The sequence below is a fragment of the Dipodomys spectabilis genome, unplaced genomic scaffold, assembly GCF_019054845.1.
Source record: "Dipodomys spectabilis isolate Male_0828 unplaced genomic scaffold, ASM1905484v1 ptg000187l, whole genome shotgun sequence".
In the NCBI taxonomy this organism is placed as follows: domain Eukaryota; kingdom Metazoa; phylum Chordata; class Mammalia; order Rodentia; family Heteromyidae; genus Dipodomys; species Dipodomys spectabilis.
In genome coordinates, this window is record NW_024870864.1 from 13,466,402 (window position 1) to 13,488,641 (window position 22,240).

General features: G+C 42.1%; 1 protein-coding gene across 1 annotated transcript in view; it reads left to right on the plus strand.

The window, feature by feature from the left end:
* The window catches only part of Sh3rf3 (SH3 domain containing ring finger 3), a 376,261-nt gene that overhangs the window by 333,956 nt on the left and 20,065 nt on the right, over positions 1 to 22,240 (plus strand). The gene's annotated exons all lie outside the window — the stretch shown is intronic.

Below are 22,240 nucleotides of genomic sequence, written 5' to 3' on the forward strand. Positions count from 1 at the left end.
GGGGAGACCTGATGGAGGGACAGCCAAAGAACAGGCCAGAGATGAATCTGACCTCCTTTTTGTCATAAACTCTTCCTATTGCATCAGCCATACTCCTGTGCCCCACTTTGCCAGAGCTCTCTTACTGGGTGCCTTTGGTGTCACTGTTCCTATAATGCACTTATACTCTCTTAGGACCTCTACATTGGCATTCTTCAAATTATGGGCTTCAAAATGACCATGCCAGTGGATTTCATGCAATATTTGCATTTGTATTGGGAGCATGGCTAGAATAAGATAGATTCGAATGGTTCAGTACATTGAGTACATGGTAGGCACCAGTATACAGCAGGGACTATTGCTGGTGCTGTGGTTATGTGTGCTAAATCTTTAGTTTAGTGAAGAATAGTCCCATGGCCCCTGGTTGAACAGCCCCTAAAGAGTGACATGCTCATATAAAGCATCTTTCATATAAACTAAAAGAGGTGAAAAACTTTTGCTCATAGATTCTTTCTCCCAGGACTTCTGAGAAATTCTTTATACCATGGGCCAGGAGAAGATTTTCTGCTAATGGTTATGACTGTTTCAGTTTCGCAGAATTAGAGAATACTGAATGTGGTGAGAGCCTCTAGGATCTTTTCATTACACTCCAGGTTTTCTATGATGCTCTTGAGGTTGAGAAACACAGATACTTGCCCAGGATCACTCAACATCAACAGCAGAGCTAGCACAAATACTGGTTTCTCCAGTCCTGTGTTATATATGGGCTGTCTCAGTGTTCTGGCTGTGGTGGTTCTGGAGTATTTGGCTTTACAGAATCAAGGTGTAAGACCTCAGTTCCGTATGAGACTCAACTTGACAGGAAAGCACTAGCCATGTGTGTGTATGAGCGAATTGCTAAGGTCTTGGGAAACTGGACTGGTTGAAGGGAACAGGCTTCTTGTCACAGCAGCAGAGAGGACCAGCCTCCAGCAGGGACCTACAGGCAATAAGTTGCAGATGCACTTGCTGTTCATTATCTATGCTTCCTCTAACCTTTGGCTTCCTGTAACCAGAATAGTATGATGTCATATTAATACTACTCAAAATCTATGAGTTCAAGTTGAATATTACATGAAAAGGGGATGAGAGAGGGAAAAAGTCAAAAGATATTGCTTAATGTACCCACACGTATCAATAGCAAACAAGGGAGGAAATACTCATGGTAAGTCTTCATATCTGAATGTGCAGCTACCTTCTATTGCCATCATGTATTCTCTGCGAAGCACCTCAGTCAGTCAGTTACCTGTTGGAGTGGGTTGACCTGCATCATCATTCCAGATTATACATACATTAGGTTGTTGTAGTTCCCTGCTGGTGCTATCATAGGACATCATAATCCTAAGGGGTTGCCAGCTTGCCAATCTATACTAAAGAATATCTTCCAATTTCCCCTTGGTACTTGGAACCAGTTATGCCAGCCATCACAGTCATTCCTTCCTAGACCTAGTCTCCAAGTGGCCAAAACAGTTCAAACTGGAAGTCTGGTGGAGCTGTAGACTTGGGAGAAGAAATTTTCCTCTTGACACTCAGACCTCAAGCAGAGTATGCCACTGTGGAAACAAGAAGCTAATGTTGTTCTAGTAGGTTGCTAATGTAATGATGAGTGGTACCACACCCATTTCCATGCCTAATTAGCTCCATAGTGCTGGCTGTGAGAGAAATAGCTTTATGTGTTAGGTGCATTCTGAGCATAGGCAATCGTCTGGAGAATCTTGCTTCATCTTTGCAAGGAGCATCACTGCCCTGGCATTCCTTCAATCCAGCTGCTTCAAAAGTGGGACCAGTGACTTTAGTCACATCTTTGACTGTGTAATGAAATCCTTTGGCAGAAACCATGCCTGTGAACACCATTGTGCTGGAGAAGACATTAAGAGTCCTTGGATGGCAGTTTGGGCAGAAGCACATATATAGGAAAGGCAAGTACTTATCCAGAGTAGATGTCTATCCAGTGGCAAAATATGGCTCCTCTATGCCATAGGAGTGGTCCAATGAAGTCTTCTTGCCACCAGGTTACTGGCTAGTCACCCCAGATAACGGTGCCTTATCAGGGACTCAGTGTTGATTTCTGCTGCTGACATGTTGGTCCCTCTGCTGTGGCTACAGTCAGGGCAGCCTTGATGAGTAGAAGCCCATGTTGCTCAACCCAGGCACCACCTCCTTCCCAGCCACTAGGGCCGTTGACAAGGCTGGATGGGAAGAGAAGCTGTCTTGATAAAATAGGTTATCCTGTCCACTTCATTATTAAAGTCCTGGCTGAGATCATCCTTTTCTGAGAATTTATATGGGCCACAAGTATCTGTTATCTACATATCATATTCCAAGCTTCCCTGTCAATAGTTCCCCAATTGTGTTACTTCCAAGTCTCTGATTGAGTCATTGACTACAGCCCTCTGATCATACAGTGGCACATCTGGCCATGGCCCTTCCAAGCAGAGCACACAGCCAGGAGCATTGTCCACATACAGTTCTTCCTGTCTGGAAGCTTTCCCTGAACCACTGTCCTCAGGGAGGTAGCTACCCACTTCTGAGTGGTGTCCATGCAGTGTCTCTATTAGTAGGCCAGGCCTGTCTTTTCTTCCTCTGTTGTTTGGTCAGAGGGAATTTTCCCAGATGGCATAGTTGTGGGGAGAAGGAAGGTCATTGTAGCAGGAGAGGGAACCATAGGCATTACTTCCCATGTAGCTTCTTCATGCTCACAGGGCCTACCTGTGTCTGATCTGTGATACCCAGCTTTTTGATGTTGATTTGTATTGCAGTGCATGTCCAACTGTGTGGTTTGGTGGGTTGGAGAACTCCCACTTTGTGGTAGATGATCAGGTCACATGATACGTAGGGCCCATGAAATAGGGCCCAGTCAAAAGCCAAAAATCTATGTCTGACAAAGAGGGTGGTATACAGAAGACTATCAGGTAATGTTCTGGAATTCTAAGGGCTGGAGATGCAATTCACCTATGTGCTGATTCTTAAAGTACCTCCATCTAAAGGGTTTCCATGGCCCTAGCAGCATAGCAACTGCCATGGTAAGATGGTAGAGCATTCATTCTGGGCCCCACTCAAAATGAGTAGGTGTTTGACTCAATCTCAATTGGTAAATGGATCAGAGTAGCACACTCAGGTGAGAAATACATTGTTTCTGAAATCCAAAGAGGTCTATAGGTTGTGTTGTAGGAGAAAGCAGATATGACAACTTCTCCATTACCTCAGAATAGTCTCCGTGCCCGCATCACAGAACACTAGGGGTATCATAAGGTGGAAAGCCACTGGTCTGTAGTCAGATGTAATTCCCACTCTTTGACATACGTCTCTCCAGAGAATAGAGCATTTCCACTTCACAGCTCATGGCATCACTTTTTACAAGCTAGGGTGATCCAGAGGAGGGAAAGTTCCAAGACTCTTGCAAGCTCAGCTTTGACACAGGCTGGAGAGTGGAAACCTCTTAGAGCTAGGAGAGAGAAGGAAAATTACTGGCCTCATCAGCTACCAGTGAGCTGCTGGCTGGAATCTTTACTAACTAAACACATCTTTCCCTTGTTGATCACTGTATACCCAAGACCAGAAGTGTCGTGCGTTAATTTTCTTAAGATGAAACCACATCAGCTATCACAACTACAGTTGTTGATCACACCTGGTTAAGATTACAATAATCCTCTGCCATATCTAAGTCCACTCATTTTATATACAGGAAAAATAGGCTAATTGAGAATGGGGTGGGACCCGGCACCCTACTCCCTCAAGTCCATGATGACACTAATTTCAACAATCCCTCCAGGAACAGAAGTGTGTTGATTTTGGCTTACTGTTTTTATGGGAGAGGCAGTTCTGCAGGTGACACTTGGCCATTGCTGTTGTCACAGCTCTTACTGCACAGGTCAGGGCCCAGCCTTGAGATACTAAAATGACTGCTGAATATATCTGTGCTAACTCTTCATACAAAGCTGGAGAATAAACCAGGGTGGTCTTGGGAGCACTCTGGACTCACTATGAGGACTAGTCACCTTATCACTGCTGGGCCACAGTGATGTTTCAGGTCTTCTGACATCAGTGTCAGGTCAGAGCCAATGCCCAGCACTCACTAAAAATTCTATTGTTTCCTTTCCCCAGTGTATAGTTACATGGTAGAGCTTCTGGGATGATTAACAGTATAAATTTGGGGCATGGTCCTTGGATCCTTTCTCAAAAGGACTTGCCTCTCATACATTTGAAATGTCTGAATCTACAAACTGGCTGATCTGAAATTGACTGAGCCTCTGTTTTTATGATTCAGCTTAGAATTCTGTTCCTTAGAATTCTGTTTTCGCAGATCAGGCAGCAATATAGTGGTGTGCCCATCTCTTTCCCTTTCCCTTCTGAAAATGCCAGGGCCGACTGGCCATTAACATTCATCTGTGTGGGTCATACTGTCCTGATTTGATTTCTGGTTTGGCTTGGCTGTCTATTATGGCAACTGTGTCATCTTGTCTTTGGCAATTTAGTGCCACCCTGCACCCTGCCTCATCTTGGGATGCTGTGAAACCCACCTGTAAGGGCTAGCCTTCATTGAAGAAGGAACATTGAGCTGTTCAGTGATACTGGAGCCCCCTCACATACTGTGACTCACAGTTGTGGTAAAGAGTCGTCACTGGAAGTTTTTGAAGTGGGAGAAAATGTGAATCATGTCAAATTTCTGATTATTGTGCAACTTGGCAACTGTAGGTATTTTGGAAACAATTGGGGAAGAAACTGTCCATTTCGCAAGGCTTATTAAGGAAAGGATATTCAGTTGTTTTCAGTGCAATCAAGCCATCTAGACCACTTGACACAGTAGGGAGACACAGCTTCATATTTTTCTATTAAGAAAATACTAAGATCATTGAGAAAGACACCCCTACTGTCAGAGAGGGATGCCAGGAGTTGTCCATTTGTCAATATGGATGACTTGCTTCTAGCCAGAACTCTAGTTCTCCACTGGTTCAGAGGGCTGGCTCATTTCAGGTCTCTGGGGGCTTCAAGTGAGACTGATGTGTCAGGAAGTGCACATGTGAAAAGAAGCTCCAGCTAAGATCACCAGGGGAAGATGCAGATACCCTCTGCCACACAACTCATGGTTACAAGACTGAGCACTTCCAGAAAGGCAGATGTCATATACACAGGAAGACACACTGGCCCCGCCACCCAACCCAACATCATTTCTATAGGGCATCATGTAAGTTCTGCCAAAATACTTTTGGGACAATCAGCTCACTATTTAAGGAGTCTATTTTGGGGAGGAACTGAAATGTTAAAAGAATCATCTTGTTGACTCAAAAATCTAAAGTTTACCCACCCACATGCACACATATAATGCATATTCACCTGAATACTCATGCTCATGCACACATGAATACACACATATACATTCAGATTCAACATTCATATATGTACACATCTAAGTACACATTCACATGCATAAATGCATATTCTTCCCAGTTGACTAACTTCTATCACCTTATAGCAGATTTCTACTTCTGAAAAAAAGTTCTTCTAATAGTGGCAGTACTTTTGGAGAGAACTGTTTTATTCTTTTTTTAATATTTAAAGGAGACTTATGAGAACCACTGAAGGAAATATGAAATAGTGAAACCACTTGGGAAAAATAGTTTAGTAGATTGCTGAGAAGTTAAACAATGACTGCTGTTCTACTCTTTCATAATTGCCTATGAATGAAAACACACTCCTGGACAAACACAAACACATGAGTGTCCACCACTGTCTACTTTGTAACAGCTCCAAAGTGAACACAGCCTGTCAGTCATCTGATGAATAGATGAAGTGCAGTGTGTTCATACAGTTGAACACTACTCAGGAAAAGAAAGAAACAAGGTACTAATACATAAAAGATAGGGATAAATCACAAAATGATTCCAAAAGCCAGAAAAAAAAATGTATACTGGATGAATCCACTCATAAAATTTTAGAAAATGTAAACTAATTTATAATGACAGACGAATGCATGAAGGAGTCTTTAGGACACATAAGCAGTGTTGGGGATGGCAGGAATCTAGATTGTGGAGCTACTGCTTGGGTTATGCCTGTGTCAAAACTTTTCAAGGGTGAAAATTCCTTCCTTCCCCTCTCTCTCTTTTCTTTCTTTTTCTTTCTCTCTTTCTCTCTTTCTTTTTTCTTTCTCTCTCTCTCTTCCTTCCTTCCTTCCTTCTTTCTTTCTTTCTTTCTTTCTTTCTTTCTTTCTTTCTTTCTTTCTTTCTTTCTTTCTTTCTTTCTTTCTTCCTTTCTTCCTTTCTTTCTTTCTTTCTTTCTTTCTTTCTTTCTTTCTTTCTTTCTTTCTTTCTTTCTTTCTTTCTTTCTTTCTTTCTTTCTTTCTTTCTGTGCTTGAACTCAGGACCTTACATTCACACTTGACATTTTTACTCAAGGCTAATGCTCTACCATTTGAGCCATCTACACTTTGGGAGTTTTTGCTGGTTAACTGGAGATAAGAGTCTCTCAGACATTTCTACCTGGGCTAGTTTCAAAGCAGGATGCTCAGATCTCAGCCTCCTGAGTAGCATGATCCATCAATATCCACCCTTTGTTTTGAAACAAAGGGTGTGTGTGTGCCTTCTTTGTGTATAGACCTGCTGCTCTCTGCTGGATAATTTGATGGTGAAGCTAGTTGTATGAGAGCCATAATACTGTGTGTTAAGGAATGGTCTTTGGTGGCCTGATTTCATCAATGCATGAAACATAGGTGGCCTGAAAATAATAGTATGTCCTTTGTGTGTAACCTCCCAGCAGGCTGTCTGGTACAGGGCCAAATGTCTCAGTTACACCCTGGTGCTAGTTTTCTGTGTTTGTTATTAAGGACAAAACCCCAAAGCTCCAAGTAACAAGTGAACTAAGGCTGCTGTTCTCTGTAAGTGCTGAAAAGCTTTATTAGTATGTCTTTGATAGACCAAAGAACTCCCATATCTCTAGAAGAAAGGCCAGGAAACTCATTTTGCCCTGAAAGTAAGTCCAGATTCCACCAGCAGCTCATGTATGTAGTTTAGGGTCAGGTGTTGTCAGGATGACTATAGGCAGCTTCAGTTGTGCTTCTATGGAGGATCTATACCTGGACTAGAAGGGTATTTCAGGCATGGTTCAGGAATGTACAAGTGGCACAATGAGCCGGTGGCAGGTGTACAATATCCTGTTATGTGGAAGAACTTGGTGGTATGTCAGAAGCTATGGTTGAGCTTGTCCCAACTGGGGCAGTCATACAACTGTTCTAGTTACTGAAACCCATTTGTGTTCTCAACCACAAAAATGTCCTTTCTTCCCTCCCCTCTGTGGCGGCAGGGCCATGTCCAACTGTTTGTCCGGAGAGCCCTTACCACCAAAGGCAATGATAGGGCTGGAGAAGATCCCCAAAGCTTGCAGCTCCGACAGATGAAAGTGAGCATATGCTCAGGAGATCTCATTATCCCATTCATAAGATCAGCTTTTCCACAATTTTGTTGGATGGGGAAAATTTCTACAAACACTTTCTCACTCTTAGTTTTCTCAGCTTCACCTTTTATTATTGCAAACTTGGTGAGACACTACGGATCTTTGTTGCCGATGTCATCTGCTAATTGGTCATTTGTCCGTTTTTATTCATGGATTTAATAGTATTTTATGAGGTGCCTACTTAGGACTAGCCTTAGTTCAGTGTCCTGGGTCCAGAGCTGGATACGTTTCTCTAGGTGAGGGTGGGCAATATGGGAAAGTCAGAACTCTAAATGTTCATCAAACAAAGGACTCTGGAATTGCATTGCTCCTTGATGATTGTGAGGATCACTTCTGTTGTGTGAGAAGTCAGTGACAAAATCCATTATAGGAACAGCCCAGGCCAGGCCAGCACTGTTGCAGTTTGCTGGTGAGGGGACTGACATCTAGATGTTCCAGGACATGCCTGGAACTAAATTCAAGACTCTGCCTATGTTCTTGTCCTCCTCATTATTTCAGCCTTCATGTTTCAACAGAAAATGGACTCAGGAGTTAATAAGGAGGAGGCAACCATGCTTGATAGGAAATGTCATTACCTTGGCTCATGTAACTGTAACCCCGCTGTACAGTATTTTTACAATAAAAAATGTACAAAAAAAGAGTTAAGTCACAGGAGGAAAGCAAATGTATAGTCTGCGGATAGCTCAGCCTGCTCTTCTACATGGAACACTTCTTTTTTTTTTATTGTGAAAATACTGTACAGAGGGGTTACAATTACATGGGCAAGATAATGAGAACATTTCTTATCAAGCATTGTAGCCTCCTCCTTTGTTTCCCCTTCCCATCCCTTCCCATCCACCCCCCTGCCCTCCCACCCAATCCTCCCCACTCCTCCCCCCCACCAAAGTTGTAAAGTTCATTTTCAACATAACGACTTGTGCATCTTATTGTTGCAATAGGTCCACCTATATCCCTATTTAAACATTTCCCCCATTCACCTTTGCTAGGACCATCTAGCCACATGGATGGTAGTTATTGGGCTGTTCTGCAGAGTTAGAACCTTTGTGGATGGCTCATCCTGTAATTTGTTTTGAAACATATGCCATTGTCCATAGGGCTATATTGGTAACTAAGAGCAGATCAGGCCAGCTCTGAAACATTTGGACCACACGTACCTGGATGCAGCATATCGGCTTCTTTCCAATCCCTGTCCTTTTCTAAACATTTCAATGCAACCATAATAACCGCAATTGACCCCACACTGGGGTGCTTAGAAAAATATAAGAGCAGTTACCAGGTGAAGATATTTCAGGGACAAAGACCAAATCTGAGCAGTTATTCAGGAAGGTGCTGCCTGGCATGGCTCCATTTTCATACAAGATTGGTAGTGGGATGAGACTGTCCTCACCTGCACCTTTGAGATGCTCCAGCGCTGGGCATGCATCCATTTTCTGCCTTGAAAACTACACAGATGGGAAGAGAATCCACCTCATCCTGGAGAGCCACCAGGCTGCTTGGAAATGCCTGACATGTCATGAGCCAGCAATAAACACTAATAGAACTAATAGGTTTGATTCACAAGTGCTGCCTCAGAGGCCCTGGTCCTATGCACAGAACTGCTACTACTCGTGTGTGTGTGTGTGCGTGTGTGTGTGTGTGTGTGTGTGTGTGTGTATGTGTGTGTGTGTAACTGAACTGAACTACCTCTGCCTTTTTGGTTAAAGGAAGTGATTTCCTCCCATCTGTTTAGCTATTTTTAAAAAGCCCAGTAACTACACAGGCTTGGCACACCTGACAACATAGAATCCTTAGTCACTCTCATTCCGTTCCAGAAATCCTTCACAAGGATCCACATTGTAGAGCTCTCATTTATACTAATAATTTATGGAAGTGTTGTATTTGTACTATTGAGAACAAATCAGAGACTGACTGGAAAGGCAAACACAAAAAAAAGTTGTCCTAATGCCACAACACGTATCACGGAGCCAGCGGACTGCTCAACCTTTGTATCTCTGTTCATCCTGCCTGTTGGCCTACTAAACAACTAATGCTATAAATTCTCATTGGTTATCAGGACCCTTCCTCCTACCGTAATGGCAAGATAATGGCATTGGAACGGGGCAGGAGAGAGGACATGGTCAGATGTTGTTTCTGCTTCTCAGATGCTTAGTTCAGAAGAATTTGTAGAGAACTGAAACCTCCATTTTAATTTTCCCACAGTATTAAACCTAGTGAACCTTGAGCTCTGTGGGGAAGTTTTTCCATGGAAGGGAGAAGTGAAAGGGAAAGAAGGGAAGAAAACTCTATGTCTGGGCAGATGAACACAGTCAGGTCTGGACTGGTCTCTATCATGCATGGGAAATCTCTGAGAACTTGGAGCTGGCTTTGGGCCCTGCCTAAGCAAGAACCTAGCCAGCGCCATGAGGCAGCTATACAAGTGACCAAATGCAGGTTGACATCAAGTTCAGAATATAGATCTTGAGTAAAGGTCCCATCAGCTCTTGGCCTGGGTTATGAGCTGTGAGATACTCATAGTTCACTGGGGGTCAGATAAAAGTAGCAAATACATTCTTTCTGATGGAGGCATAAAATTCCATTGTGTATATATACCACATTTTCTTGATCCATTCATCTACTGAAGGACATCTGGGTTGGTTCCATATCTTAGCTATGATAAATAATGCTGCAATAAACATACTTGTGCTGGTAGCTTTAGTGTGGTCTTGTTTGTAAACATTTGGGTAAATGCCCAAAAGTGGGATTGCTGGGTCATAGGGGAGCTCTATGTGGAGTCTTTTGAGGAACCTCCATACTGCTTTCCAAAGTGGTTGAACAAGTTTACACTCCCACCAACAATGCAGTAAGGTTCCCTTATGTCCACATCCCCTCCAGCATCTGTTGTTATTAGAGTTCTTGATTATAGCCATTCTAACTGGGGTGAGGTGGTATCTCAATGTTGTTTTGATTTGCATTTCTTTTATGGCTAGAGAGGTTGAGCATTTCCTCATGTGTCTATTGGCCATCCTTCTTTCCTCTTCAGAGAAGTTTCTCTTTAAGTCTTTAGCCCATTTTCTTATTGGGCAGTTGTTTCTTTGAAGATTTGTTTCTGGTGGATTTAATTTTTTGCCCCATTTGTTAGGAAGTGGAAAGACTTGGAAAAAATTATATTAAGTGAAGTAAGCCAGACCCAAAGAAACATAGGTCCCATGGTTTCCCTTATTTGCAATAACTAGTGTATGTCTGAGTTAAGCAGAAAAGGTCATATAAGTTGATGTTAGGGGAATGAATCCCAAAATAAGTATTCAAATGTTTTTGTTCTTTCAGGCAATTGTTTCTAACATATTTATAAGATGATTTCTATGTTGCTTTGTATGTCCCTCCCCCACAGTATAACCCCTACTTTCACTGTATTTGATGTTGGTATGATTTGTGGAGGGGAAGGGCAAAAACAAATCCTTTAACTAGGGATACAGGTGGACCCATTGCAACAATGAGATGTACAAGTCATTATGTCGAAAAATGAACTTTACAACTTTGGTGGGGGGGAGGATAGGGTGGAGAAAGGTGGGGGGAGTATGGGAAGGGCTGGGAAGGGGAAACAAAGAGAAGGCAACAATGCTTGATAAGAAATGTCCTCATTATCTCCCCAATTAATTGTAACCCCTCTGTACAGTATTCTCACAATAAAAAAAGGTAGCAAATACAGATGACAGAACAATCTTTCTAAGCACAGGGAAGTTCCCCAAGACATTTTGTGGTGCTCAAAGCTACACAGAGTACTGAACCATACCTTCCTACTTATATATAACTCTGCTAAAGTTTATGTATTAGACACAGTAGGAGATTAACAATAACAAAAAGGAAAACCCTAGCAATAAAGTATGAACAGAAACATCCATGAGACCCTTATTTCTATTAGCAAAAAAAGCCAGAGATGGAGCTATGGCTTAAGTGGTAGAGCACCAGCTTTGAGCACCCTGAGTTCAAGCTCCATGACTGATGACAAAAAAAAGTATTCTGTTGCTAGATTTTTCCATCTCATATTTTCTTTTTTCTTTTTTTTTTTTTAAATTTTATTTTAATTGAGAACATACTGTACAGAGGGGTTCCAATTACATGGGCAGGAAAATGAATACATTTCTTACCAAGCATTGCAGCCTCCTCCTTTGTTTACCCCTCACCTCCCTTCCCAGCCTCCCCCCTCCCCCCCACCCAATCATACCCCCCCTCCCCCCCCCCAACGACATTATAAAGCTGGTTTTGACATGACATTTTGTACTTCTCATTGTTGCAACAGGTCCACCTGAATCCTTAAACGACTTGCTTGTCCCCGTCTCCTCCACATGTTATACTGACATCAAATATAGTGAAAGCAGGGGTTACACTGTGGGGGAGGGACATACAAAGCAACAAAGAAATAATATTATAAATGCGTTAGAAACACATGCATGAAAGAAACAAAAACATTAAAATACATATTTGAGGGTTCGTTTTCCTAACATCACATTCTCTGACTTTTTCCGCTTGACTCATACCTATACTAGATATTGCAAATAAGGGAAACCATGCTACCTATGTTTCTTTGGGCCTGGCTTACTTCACTTAATATAATTTTTTCCAAGCCTTTCCATTTCCTAACAAATGGGGCAATGTCATTCTTTCTGATGGAGGCATAGAATTCCATTGTGTATATATACCACATCTTCTTGATCCATTCATCTACTGAGGGGCATCTGGGTTGGTTCCATATCTGAGCTATGGTAAATAATGCTGCAATAAATATAGTTGTGCTGGTAGCTTTAGTGTGGTCTTGTTTGTAAACATTAGGGTAAATGCTCAAAAGTGGGATTGCTGGGTCATAGGGGAGCTCTATGTGGAGTCTTTTGAGGAACCTCCATACTGCTTTCCAAAGTGGTTGAACAAGTTTACATTCCCACCAACAATGAAGTAAGGTTCCTTTCTGTCCACATCCCCTCCAGCATCTGTTGTTGTTAGAGTTCTTGATTTTTGCTGTTCTAACTGGAGTGAGGTGATATCTCAATGTTGTTTTGATTTGCATTTCTTTTATGGCTAGGGATGTTGAACATTTCTTCATGTGTCTATTGGCCATCCTTCTTTCTTCTTCAGAGAAGCTTCTCTTTAAGTCCTTCGCCCACTTACTTATTGGGCAGTTGTTTCTTTGAGGATTTGTTGTTGGGTGGTTTAACTTTTTGAGTTCCAACTATATTTTAGATATGAGACCCTTGTCCGTTGTATGGCTAGTAAAGATCTTCTCCCAATCCGTGGGCTTTCTATTGATCTTGCTAGCTATGTCATTTGCCCTGCAGAAGCTCTGCAACCTTATACAATCCCATTTGTCCAACCTTTCTTTGATTTGTTGTGTTTCCGGGTCTCTATTCAGAAAATTTTGGCCTGAGCCGAGGAGACCCAGGGTTTCTCCTATTCCATCCTGTAATGTTTTCAGAGTGTCTGCTTTGAGTTCAAGGTCTTTGATCCATTTGGAGTTGATTCTGGTGCAGGGTGATATAGAAGGATCTAGCTTTAGTTTTCTACATGTAGTTAGCCAGTTTTGCCAGCACCATTTACTGAAGAGGCTGTCTGTCTTCCATTCTATTGTTTTAGCTCCCTAATCGAAGATTAGCTGGCTATAGGTCTGTAGGTTCATTTCTGGGTTTTCAATTCTATTCCATTGGTCCTGAGGTCTGTTCTTATGCCAATACCAAGCTGTTTTGATTACTATGGCTTTATAGTAGAGTTTGAAATTTGGTACTGATATTCCTCCAGCAGTGTTCTTTCTGTTGAGGAGCGTTTTTGCTATTCGGGGTCTTTTATTGTTCCATATGAATTTTTGGATTGCCTCTTCTATTTCCTTGAAGAATGAGGGTGGAATTTGGATAGGTATTGCGTTGAATTTGTAGATAGCCTTGGGAAGTATTGCCATTTTCACAATGTTAATCTTTCCAATCCAGGAGCATGGGAGGTTTTGCCATTTTTTAAGTTCTGTGTTGATTTCCTTTTTCAAGATTTTAAAGTTTTCATCATAGAGGTCCTTCACCTCTTTAGTTAAGTTAATTCCTAGGTATTTTATTTTTTGTGGGGCTATTACAAATGGAGTTGCTTTCCTAATTTCAGCCACACTTTTCTCATTGTTGGCATACAGAAAAGCCATTGAGTTTTGGGGGTTAATTTTATAACCTGCTACTTTGAGAAAGTTTTGAATCAGCTTGAGTAATTTGGGAGTGGAGTCTATGGGATTCTTTAAATACAAGATCATGTCATCTGCAAAGAGGGAGAGTTTTATTTCTTCTTTCCCTATTTGGATCCCCTTTATGTCTGCATCTTGTCTTATTGCTGTAGCTAGGCATTCTAATACTAGATTGAAGAGAAGTGGAGAGAGTGGGCATCCTTGTCTTGTTCCTGAGTTAAGAGGAAATGGCTTTAGTTTTTCACCATTGAGTATAATGCTGGCTGTAGGTTTGTCATATACAGCCTTTATTGTATTGAAGAATGTTCCATGGATTCCTAATTTTTCCAAAACCTTCATCATAAAGGGGTGTGGGATCTTGTCAAATGCTTTTTCTGCGTCTATTGAGATAACCATGTGGTTCTTATTCTTGCTCCTGTTGATGTGATGAATAATATTAATTGATTTGTGTATATTGAACCAGCTTTGCATCCCTGAAATGAATCCTGTTTGATCGTGGTGTATGATTTTTTGGATGAATTGTTGAAGTCGGTTGGCCAAAATTTTGTTGAGAAGTTTTGCATCAATGTTCATCAAAGAAATGGGTCTATAGTTCTCTTTCTTTGATGAGTCCCTGCCTGGTTTTGGGATGAGGGTTATGATGGCTTCATAGAATGTGTTCGGTAGTGAGCTTTCTCTTTCAATTTCATTGAAGAGTTGGAGGAGAATTGGTGTGAGCTCTGCTTTGAAGGCCTTGTAAAATTCCGCTGTAAAACCATCTGGTCCTGGACTTTTCTTAGCTGGGAGGTCTCTTATTGCTGTTTCTATTTCAATGCTTGATATGGGCCTGTTAAGATAGTTTAACTCATCTTGGTTTAGTTTTGGCATGTCAATATTTGCTAGGAAGAGGTCCATTTCTGTCAAGTTCTCAAACTTATTAGCATACAGTTTTGAGAAGTATTCCCTTATAATGTTCTGAATCTTGCTTGTTTCCGTGGTGATGTTTCCATTCTCATCTCTGAGTTTATTAATTTGGGTGTGTTCTCTTCTTTTTCTGATAAGATTTGCTAAGGGTCTGTCAATTTTGTTAAGTTTTTCGAAGAACTAACTCTTTGTTTTGTTGATTCTTTCTATAGTTTTTTTGGATTCTAATTCATTTAATTCTGATTTAATTTTGATTATTTCTTTCCGTCTACTGGATTGGGGGTTATCTTGCTGCTCTTTTTCAAGGAGGTTTAGATGCGTCATTAAATTGCTAGTTTCAGATCTCTCCAATTTGTTGATGTAGGAGCTCAGAGCTATAAACTTGCCTCTGAGTACTGCCTTTGCTGTGTCCCAGAGGAGCTGGTATTTTGTGTGTTCATTTTTGTTGAATAGCATGAACATTTGAATTTCCTTTCTAATCTCTTCCATGACCCACTCATGATTCAGCAGTGTGTTGTTCAGCCTCCATGTGATACTGGACTTTCTTTGGTGGCTTTTGGTGTTGAGTTCTAATTTTATTCCCTTGTGGTCAGAGAGGATGCAAGGTATAACTTCAATGTTTCTGAATTTAGACAAGTTTGCTTTGTGGCCTAAAATGTGGTCTATTTTAGAAAACGTTCCATGTGGTGCTGAGAAAAACGTGTATTCTGATGCTGCTGGGTGAAATGTTCGGTAAATGTCTGTTAAGTCTAGTTGATCTATGCAGCTGTTTAGATCTGTGGTTTCTCTGTTGAGTTTTTGCCGAGTTGATCTATCTAGTGGGGAGAGTGGTGTGTTAAAAATCCCCAACAATTAATGTCTTTGGATCTATATGGGATTTGAGGGAAAGTAGTGTTTCTTTGATAAATTTGGGTGCTCCATTGTTTGGTGAATAGATATTTAGAATTGTAATATCCTCCTGAAGGAGAGATCCTTTAATTAGTATGTAGTGACCTTCTTTATCTCTTTTTACGAATTTTAATTTGAAGTCTATTTTATCTGATATTAGGATTGCAACTCCCGCCTGTTTATGCGGTCCGTTTGCTTGGTAGATTTTGTTCCAGCCTTTAACATTGAAAATGTGTTTGTTTTTACGGGCAAGATGTGACTCCTGCAGGCAGCAGATAGAAGGGTCTTGTTTTTTAATCCAACTAGACAGTCTATGTCGCTTAATTGGAGAGTTCAGTCCGTTAACATTAAGAGATAGGACTGAGAGGTATTTGGGAGTTCCTGCCATGTTATCTACCTTCTTGGGGGCTGCGAAAACTGGGTTCTTCCTATGGTTCTTGGATTCTCAGTTTGGGTGCAGTTTCTTGGCCTTTATTGCGGTCTTGTTGGTTTTCTATGTGTAGGACATCTTTAAGAATCTTTTGTAGGGCTGGTTTGGTGGAGATGTATTGTTTCAATTTTTCTTTGCTATGGAAGGTTTTTATTTGGCCTTCGGTTATGAAGGAGAGTTTGGCTGGGTACAGTATTCTTGGTTGAGAGTTGTTTGTTTTTAGGGCATGGCATACATCGTTCCAGGCTCTTCTTGCTTTGATTGTCTCTGCTGAGAAATCTGAGGTGATTCTAATTGGTTTCCCTTTATAAGTGATTACCCTTTTCTCTCTGACAGCTTTAAGGATCTTTTCCTTGTTCTGAGTTGATCCTGTGTGGATTATAATGTGGCGGTGGGATGTCCTATTCTGGTCTGGTCTATTTGGGGTTCTAAAGGCTTCTTGTATCTGGACAGGCCTATCTTTTTGCATGTTTGGGAAGTTCTCTGCTAGGATCCTGTTAAACAAATTTCCTAGACCATTAACTTCTGTTTCTAGGTGCTCCTCTACACCCATTATCCTTAGATTAGGCCTTCTGATGGTGTCTTCAAGGTGTTGGATAGATCTATCATATTTCTTGGACTTGTCTTGGATGGTTGTATGTTCTTTCTCTATAATATCTAGGCTGTCTTCAATCCCTGAGATTCGATCTTCTGCATGGTCTAACCTGCTGTCAAGACTCTCTACTTTGTTTTTTATCTCTTTTCCTTCTAGTTGGTCAGCTTTGATGGCTTCAAGTTCTTTGTTGAAGCTCTGTTTTAGGTCTTGTATGAATTTCTTTACTTCCTTAATTTGGTGTTCAGTGTTTGTCCTCAAATCACTTATTTGATTGGTTATAGTTTCTTTGGGCTCCCATTCCTTCTGTTGGGTTCCATTCAGCATTCCCTTTGTGGTCTCCCTGACTTCCTTCAGCTCTTTGTTAATGGATTCCATGAATGCCTTTAGTGATCTTTGTGTGTTCTCTACCTGGTCTCTCAATTCCTGTATTACTCTTTGATTAGCTTCCTCCCGTTCGTGGGATTCCTGCAGATCTCTTTGAGTGTTCTCAGCCTGCTCACGCCATTCCTCCCTTTCTCTTTGAGTATTCTCAAGTTGTTCACGCAAATCCTGTATCAGTTTTTGAGTAGCTTCCTCACGCTTATGATATTCCTGTATAAACTTCTGGGATGCCTCCTCTCTCTCCCTGTCACGCTCATACAGAGTCCTTTGTACATTGTCAAACTTTTCATTTATCACGTTTGCCAGCAGTGTTTGTAGAGCTGTTTGGGAACTCTCCTCTGGATTATTCATTATCTGTTCTAACCCCTGATTATCAAGATTGGGAATTGAGATACCCGAATTTGCCATTTTTCTTGTGTTTTTCCGGCTTACTCTGCCCATTTGAGATGAAGATAGCACCAGTTTTGTGCTAGAACACTATCTTAAGGCAACCATCAACCAAAGTTTGCATTTGTACAGTCAATAGTCTACAGATACAATCTAGTTCAACAGATACATCTATTCGACATCAAACAACTATATGTTAAAGGACTTCGAACCGCAGAGAAGAATTTGGAAAACCAGAAATTATTAGAGTTAGGGAGAGATGTGGGTAAAAAATAGGAATAGATTGGTGTGGGGAGGCACAGGGAGAGTTAACTATGTCCTAATCACAGTGCAGGAAATAGGTTGGGTAGGATGCAAGTAGAGAGAGAGAGAAAAAGAAGAAAGGGAAAGGGGAATGAAAAGAGACCAGAAAAAAAAATAGAAACTTAAAAATTAATGTTATTTTAGAGATTAAAAGACCATCTATTTATAGAGGAATATGAATATGTTGAGAGAAAGGGAGGGACATAGAGGAGATGTGAAAAACTTTAAAAAAATGCTTAAAATATTGTATAGGTATAAAGAGGTAGTACTGCTATTAATGAATTTAAGTCTCAGAGGTTTTGAATTGAGTAATAAGTTTGTGGATTAAGTGTGTTCACAATGGGGGGTAGGGTCTACTGGTTAACTACGGGTTTATCTGAGGATGTGCAGGACAAGAGTTAAGTCACATAAAGAAGAACAAAGAGGAAAAGATGGAAAGGATAGGAAAGTGAGAAGAAAAGATCAGAAGTTCAGTAGAGCTAGACAAAAAAACAAAAAGATAATTAAGAATGAAAGAAAAAGAGAAAGAAGACAAGAAAAGAAAGGAAAACACACATTCACATATTCCTAAAATAAAAATTATAAGAGGAGAAAGAAAAAAAAAAAAGTTTATGGAAAACAATTATTTTTTCAGAAGAGGCAAAAATTAAAGATTAATAAAAGTTTTAGAAAAGCAAAAAAAAATTTTTTATATATATAAGGTAACAAAAAATGAAAAAAAAAAACAAAACAAAAAAAAAGAAAAAAAGAAAAGAAGAAGAAAAAAAAAAGGTCTTTGATTTTTTTTTGGGGGGGGGGAGGGGTGGGAAGAGTCCTGTATCTCCCTTTTGTCTGTAACCAGAGTGTGGTTGGAGTCTCTGGTCAGCTTGAGGTCCTGTGGCTTGATTGGTTTCTTAAGTCAGTTTGTTGGAACAGGCAGAAAAATGCTCTGCTTTACCCAAGATTTTGAGATTCCCCCTCCCAGGTTAGTTTACTGGGAGGGTGATCTGCTTTGAGAATCACAAATGAGGGGGATGCAGTGATGAGGCTAGGTTCTGGGTAGAGTTGAGGCCTTTCAACAAACAGTAGCTTTTCCCTGGGGCTATTTTGTGAAAAAAAACTCACAGCACCCAGCCTGGAGCCATTCTCAGGGATTCTGTTTTTCAATTGATTGTGGTGGCTGCTAGAGGGAGGGGCAGCCTCTGGCTCTGGTTACCCGGTGATGAGGGCCACTCCAATGGCTGGCGCCTGAGCTGGGTGACTTTTCCCTGGATGGAACTGAGTCTGTGAGGTCACTTTGCCGTTAAGTTCTTGTGACCTGCTAAATGACTCGTTTTATTCCAAGGCCTGAGCTGGAGCTAGCCGCTCCTCCGAGCTTTGTCGGTATCCAAGATGGAGATCACCGGTGCTGGGTGGGGGGAGGGGTGGCCTTCCCTCCTCTGCTCCCTGGGAAGGAGTGAGGAAGTCGGGCTTCTACTCACGCCGAGTCTTGTATCCTGGGTCGTCTCTGGTCTGCAAAGTGCAGGATGAAGTTGTCCGCTCCTTGTCGGTTCTTGCTGGTGTTGAGTAGAATCCGCTCGCCCGCTGCGTCTGGCTCCTTCGTCCCGGACTCTCTGTGTGAGCGCTCAGGTATGGCTGCGGCTGCGGTCGCCGCTGCGACCCTGCCGCCGCAGCAGCTGCTGCTGGCAGACGCTCAGATGTGTCTGCTTGGCTTCCCCTCTCTTGTCTAACTCTCTGTCCTGTGATGGCACACTTGCTGTGATTCTCTGGCTTGCTACTGTTCACTGGAACTCTGAAACTGTTTTCTATGCAAGGGCTTGTTCAGATTCCAGCTTCTCCTCCGCCATCTTCCCGGAACTCCTCCATCTCATATTTTCAGACCCCAGTTCATTGTAACTGAAACCATGGAAAAGGGAACTATGGAGAAAGGATAATGGCTGTGAACAGGGCTGGAGCCATGTGACCAAGAGCAATAGAGAAGAAGACATAAACTTTTCCTAAATATTAATCAAGGTGTCAGGGGAGATGGTTTCCAAAGAGGCCTACAAACTGAACAGGCCTGATGAGAGGGACTAAGGAAGACTCATCCCTAGGTAGAGGAAGTAGAGGATACACTATATCATGCTGCCTGCCCCCAGCTCAGCTCCTCCCACTCAGACAGCCTGATTGAGGCACTTGAGCTCCTGGCTATAACCACTACCTGAGCCCAGAGTGGTCCTTTCATGAGGTGTCTGCTATTCATTCTCTCTTGCCGTTATTCCTCTAGTCATCAGTCTCAGAGGAGCAGAAAGTTCAAGTAGACATCATGCTGAGCTCTACAATGCTGGAAGCCAGTGTAATCAGGCATGGGCTTTGCCTCTGTTTGGCCATGTCAACTTCTGTAACTTCTGGAGTGGGACTTGAGCAAGAGGCTGGCCCCCAGAAGACGCAGGTGCCAGGCAAACTTAGCCCATACCCACAGAAGGACACACACAACACACATGTGCCTAATCAGACCCAGCCATCAGTGCTGTGAGGAAGTGGATTCAGTTGTTCTTAGGGCAGAAGGGCACAGGTTATGACTCTGAGGGTTGATAGTTGGGCTGTATGAGAAAAGGAAACCTTTCAAGTTTTCTGTGTGGTGAGCTGGGTTGCATGAGCCAGCTAGTCTCTCCTCTACAGAGCTGGGGATTGGAGCATGCTACTAACAGAAAACATGATAACATAAAAGGAATCATGAGCAAAATGGGGCCCTCTAAGATGTGGTCCAGGACTGAGATTATAGGCATAATAGCAATGGAATTCATAAACCACAGGTGCAAGGGTCATCCTTGTTTTAGACCAGTCTAAGCTTAGTCAGCTAGACTGAGGTACAAGCTGGCCTTTCTCCAAAGTGTCACAAATACTCTATGCTGTCATGGGAAACAGTGTGTAGGCTCTGCATACCTGAGGATTGTAGCTCTCCAGTGTAGATATAGGGAGTATATCAGGGCTGACACTCATTTGGCTGGAGAACACAGTGACCTTCCAAAGCTACCCCAGGATACTCTTTCCATATAACTCATTCATGTCGAGGGGCCCTAGATCATCCTGTCTACTAAGCAAACTCTCTCTCCTCCACACAGCTGCAGTAAGCACCAGCCAACCTTCTGCCCTATCCAAGAGCTCTTGAGAACTGAGTACGCACAATACCTCAGACCCTTTAGAATTAGGAAAAATAGGAGGATGGCATGCAGCTGGGGTACAGCAGACCCACTAGCCAATTTCCATTTCTGTCATTTATACCACAAAATGCTGGAGGTCGAGTGACAGAATAGGGGCTGGCACCTGATTAAAAAAAAAAAACCAGTACTTACTCTTATGGAGGAGTTGTCCTATGCATTGTAGGATACTGCATAGCACCCTGAATTTCTATCCACTAGATACTAACTGCACATTACTGTACCCCACTTTTGACAACTCAAAATATCTCCAAACAGTGCCAAATGTCCCCAGGGGGCAAAAATCACACTGATTGGGAGCTGCAGGTGTCTGTAAAACCACGTCTGAGTGTCAAGAACCAGGAGTTTGGTGCCGGGCTCTGTCCTGGCTGTGGCTGGTAGTTATTATCTTGGGCAACTCTTATTCCAATCTTCAGAATCCTGCTATCATTTTCAGAGGAGTCCTAGGCCCATGAGTAAACAAAATGCTTTAGAAAAAACTATTTAGCTTATTAGTGCCTATGTATCTTGCATAAGTGGATTCTGAACCTATTAATGAAGAATTTCTAAAGATGTTACACTGCATTTAGCATGTAAAATTGATTAGGAGGAGTTGGGGTATGGCTCAGCAATGATACAAATTTCTCAGAACTCATGAAGCCCTGTATTCCATATCTAGCAACAATCATATGCATTAAACATTGTTAGAAAAGAAATGTACTCAAAACCTGACTTATATAACCATAACCTCTCTGAACATCACCTTTACAATAAAAAACATTGTTAGGAGAACAGATCTCATGATGAGTCTTGTTACCGAAATTAAATTAAAGGAAAACTTAGCTCTTAAGTGTTGTAAAGCTAGAGAAGGCCCTGCAGAAGAGAAATGTTTCTACATCATTTCTCCTGAGTTTTCGAATGAGCCTCACCCACACCAGACCATTAACATCCTGCAGTAAGAGGTTATCAGGATTCATGGACTCCAGCACATAATATGAAGAGACTGACTCTGAGAGACCATGATCCTGGTGAAACCTGGAAGCCCTTGGAGCTCCCCCTCTTTCCCTCTGCTGCATAATCCCCACATCAGGATTGTTAAGATCTGACCCAGAGGAGAAATCGCTCCCCACTCCTCCACCAAAGCACAGCCTTCTCACCCAAAGGTCATGGTCACTTTCTCCCCTACAGGAAATGAACAGCAGGCCACATAGACCAGTGGAACCTCACTCGTTTCTGGCAGCCCTGAGTCTTGGAGGATCTCTGTTCTAATCTCCCCACCCAATCCTGAATGCCCTGAAAGGAGAGAGAAGAGTTCCCCAATTAAAGTGGTACATACACATGGCCTCTGGCTGAGCCCCCGCCAGATGGCAGGGTCTCTTTATCAATGGCACTGCTCTATGTAGGCTCTGCAGTTTTATAGGATCACCCACTTCCCAACACCAACACACTGAGTGATGGGTTAAGCAGGTGAATTGCACGGGGACAACAAACCATGGTTACTGCTCATGCCCTTGTGTGGACCAACACAGAGGAAACTTCTCCTGTTG